Here is a 4,349-nt window from a genome sequence, read left to right on the forward strand (position 1 = left end):
AAGTTGTCACTGCCGCGACCTTTCATAGAGACCAAAAGTAGCGCACCGATCTTGATACAAGTTGACGTTGTCGAGGTATCAGGGCTGCCTGTGCAGCAAGCATAGTGTATGTAGTATGTTGAGATGAGATTTCCTGTTGGCGCCCAGCAACAGCGATCACTACAGGAGACGGAGTGCGCCATGTCCTTGCGAGTTGCTCCATGATTTGGCATTCTGTGGCGCGAAGACAGTCCGTCGGCTGGGGCATAATGAGCTTAACGCCACCGTGCAAGATGCCAGAGGTGACGAGGGGCAAGGGCAATGGCGAATCCAGAAAGAAAATGGAGGATGGGTTAATAGCCAACGAAAAAAAAAATTAAACGGTCTTCTGAAAAAGAAAAAGCCATTATATCTTAACTCTTTTGTCCAAATAAACTAAACAATTATTAGATTACTGGAAAACATGTATTATTTAATGTTTTAAAAAAATATCAAATTTTGAACTAAAACTTTGGTATTGTCGATTTAAAATTTTAAACACAAGATCTGTATAACTCGTGCTCAAATTGATATGAAAAAGATTCGAGACCAGAATTAATAAGTAGTAACATGTTTGACCATACGGCCAATTTTCATACAATTCACACCAATTATAAGGACAACTAGCTAGCTCCTGACGGCCTCCAATTCACACATTTCCATACAATTTATTTACAATAATTAAACTTGCTAAAAAAATGAGACAGACTACAGAACAAAACTAGCGTACAGGAACTAAATTGGCTACCATGTCCAGTTCAAAGCACGTGTCCTCTCATAGTCTCATCTTACATTCTTAAGAAGTTGTTCCCCACTATAAGGTATTCTCTTAACATACAAAGGGTCCAACAAAGCATGCCATGTCATCAGATACCAACCAATTACAAATCCTGTGTTGTCTTTCCCCTGGTCACCGAAGGGACGGATCTTCAGCCTTCCAGCTACCTGCTAAAACGCACACGCGATACTACTTCCGGTGGAGTACTAGCCTTCATTTCCCATTAATGGTTCAGTTTTCAGCATGTTTTCACTAATTACAAACCGAAGCACCACCACAGCCCAACCTTATCTACTACTCCTATATCTAACAGAGAAAAAAATTCTCCAGGTCGTGTCTATCGCCTCCTCCCCTCCCAATCTTCCCCCAAATCTTTCCCCATGCCAGTGGTTAGAGCCGGAGGAGCTCCATCACGACCTTGCTGTTCTCCGAGCCCTCCTCGCGCCGGTGGACTAGCACGCAGGTGGTGAGAGTGGGGGAGCTCCCTCACGTCGTGGCTCTACTCTGGGAGTCTGGGTCATCCTCGCACCGGCGGCCTCGGACGAATCAGAGACGGCCATCTCGGCGCAGCCCGGGTTCCATCGGGATGGGTCACTGGCCTACCCCCGCCTCCTCGCTGCCTCCATCAACGCCGGCAAGAGCTGGAGTTGCCTGATGCAATCATTCCCGCCACGGCCCTGCAAGCCATCACCGCGCAACTGATTCCTGCTCGCACAGGCGGCCTCGGATGCACCTGATGCGGCCATCCCCAGGCAGCGGATTGAGTATGTGCGCTCGACCCTCCTCTGCTTCGGGCCCTCCCTGTGCCGGCCGCCCTTGCCTTCACGCAACTGTGCCTAAGGACATGATTCGAAGTTTTAGCTGCAGTTGGCTTACCCTGATGGATACCATTAGGAACTTCTCCACCGCCAGCAACATCATCCTTTGAAGTCGTCCGGATGACTGGTGAGTCCCACCTTACCTTTTAGTTTAGATTTGGGTTCCACGCCATGATTTACATGTCAGCATATGATGGGAAATGAGCATAACGTGCTAATTGGTCTCTTCCTTCGTTATATTGTTTTAGTTTTATTCATACAAGTGAATATCCAATCTCAGCAGACCCAATACAAGAATAGGTAGTTGCCCTTCAAAGACCAGGTACACCGCAGTTGGCCTCACTACTAAACTCGGCCTTTTGCTTTTTATTTTCCAGGTGTTGTTCAACCTTTGCAAATGATGAGAGGAAGACAAGGAGAATGATGCAATATTGTAAGTCGCATCCCTATTTTTCATTTATTGACCTATAGGCATGACTCCCTTTTTCTTGGTCTATTGCACGATATGTTCGCAGGTGATTCAGATTTACTCAATGTTTTTTCATCAGTATCTAATTATAGTTTAGGGTAGAATATGTATTAATCCTGTTTTTTCTTATGGAAATGGCAGGAGCATTGCCAATGCATCTACTTATTGGACGTGGACTTCATACCCATCGGCATATCAAATATATTTCTTTATAGCAACGCCATGGATTTCCTATCATGTTTAGCTTCACTCCAAGGCAAGCTACACCCCCACCTCTCTCTCATGGAATTTTTATAGAACACTATCAATGAGACTGAACCTCATGTTTCAGATTTGTTTCGATGAGACTGAACCTCATGTCTTTTGGATTTGTCATTGACTTTTCCATTTATTTGAGGCCCAATCAAAAAAGTTTATGTAATTTTCTGGCTGACTTTCTTTGCCTACCTGCCCGGGACACTTTTATATTGAGAACTATAGTTGGTGCATTTAAGATCTGAACATATGTTTGGTACAAGGTAATTATGCCAGTAGCGTTTTGGGGGATTAGTACACTTGAATTCTTAGAAGACACTCTTTTCGACCCATAGCAGCAAGATTTTGGTCTTCAACTCTTTTGCAGGAAGAGTGCTACTGATAATACAAAGGTATACATGAAATAATAGATTACTGAAGAGTTGATCAGCTCAACTCCGTTGAAATATCTTAAGAGGATGAGATAAATACCTTCGCAAAAAAGCATAATGTACGCAATACCATCTGAAAGGAAAATTACTATCTCCAAGACTTCAACCACCTTATATGTAATGCCTCTGCCTATTGTTGACTCTCATTTGTGTGTCATATAGTACATTTATGTACTTGAGATAAGATGTAACATTTTAAAGTTATGCTGTTTATATCACCTTACGTTATGTGTGATATTAGGTTATTCCCATTTAATACAATTTTTCATTAATTGTCCATATTTCTATGGGAAACAACATCGTTTATAAATGACGCAAGAGCATATTTATCTTTATACTATTAATCATGTGTGCTAGGACACAAGTTGTATTGATCTTCTTATTCATGTGGACTTCTAATCTATAGTTTTTCAACTAACGTTTCACGCATTTATCTCATGATTTTAGCATGTGTTCCCGCAGCAACGTGCGGGGTATCATCTAGTTTCATCTACTTGTCCGCCGGAATTCCCCGCGCTCGCTGCAGTCGGCGTGGAACCGCGGAGGGGCCTCCCTGGCTGCCACCTGGCAACGGGGGCCGTCGCAACACTACACTAGTCTTCGAGTTTGGCTAACCACCACACCTACTGCATGCTAGTGACTAACTGTACGCGGATTATAAAAGAACCAGCGTAGCCGCGCTATTTATTGTCCAGTGCCTCGCTTAGATTTTTAATTATTTTAAAACATTATTGAAACATGATTTTTTTTAATGTGAACACATTTTGAAAGTTCACGAACATGCATAAAAATGTTGGCCAATGCAAAAAAAAGTTCATGAACTAGAAAAAGGTTCATGAATTCACTAATTTAAGAAAATAGTTCACAAAAATGATCATGGGTTTGAAAACAAAATCACGGAATTGAAAAAGTTCATCAAATTTTAAAAAATGTTCATCAATTTTGTAAAAAAGTCATCAAAATATAAAAAAGTTCATCAATTTTGAAAAAACATCATCGAATTTGAAAAAAAAAGTTCACAAATTTGAAAAACATTCATTGAGTCATCAAATTTGAAAAAAGTTTGTGAATTTTATAGAAATTATTCATGAATTTGAAAAGGTTCGCGAATTTTAAAAGAAGCAAAAAAAAGAAGAACAAGAAAATGAAACAAAAAATAAATACATGAATAGCGAAGGCGCAAACAGTAGGAAGAAGAGAAAAAAAGAAGTAAACGGGCACACCTATTGAGGTGGCTAGTTGGTTATTGTGGTTCGAATTGAAGGAAGAGCTCTGGAATTCGACTCCGGCCCCCGCTTGTTTCTTGAAGTTTAATAAAAAAGGAAAAATAAAGAAAATGTAAATGAGCCGGCCTAGAATATTAAGATTTGAGGAAGCTTTGCTGATGGTTGCAGGTTTCAAGGAGCTGGTCATTGCTAAGTGGCTGGAACAAGCCTGGCTTCAGAATACACTAGATGATTGGCTAGGTAGACTAAGGTTCCTGAGGCAATTTCTAAGAGGTTGGGGTGCAAATACCAGTAGTGAAATTAAGAAAAGGAGACAATAACTATTGCATGATATCAAACTGTTACATGCTCAAG

The 4,349-nt window shown here is 41.1% G+C and overlaps 1 long non-coding RNA gene across 1 annotated transcript; it reads left to right on the forward strand.

Annotated features, from left to right (window-relative positions):
- The first annotated feature begins 1,093 nt into the window (after window positions 1-1,093).
- LOC119331029 lies at window positions 1,094-3,406 on the forward strand. The gene is made up of 3 exons (XR_005160359.1): window positions 1,094-1,741; window positions 1,992-2,047; window positions 2,225-3,406. It is a non-coding gene; the product is annotated as an uncharacterized LOC119331029 (long non-coding RNA).
- Window positions 3,407-4,349: the final 943 nt, after the last annotated feature.

The sequence above is a fragment of the Triticum dicoccoides genome, chromosome 7A (assembly GCF_002162155.2).
Source record: "Triticum dicoccoides isolate Atlit2015 ecotype Zavitan chromosome 7A, WEW_v2.0, whole genome shotgun sequence".
In the NCBI taxonomy this organism is placed as follows: Eukaryota; Viridiplantae; Streptophyta; class Magnoliopsida; order Poales; family Poaceae; genus Triticum; species Triticum dicoccoides.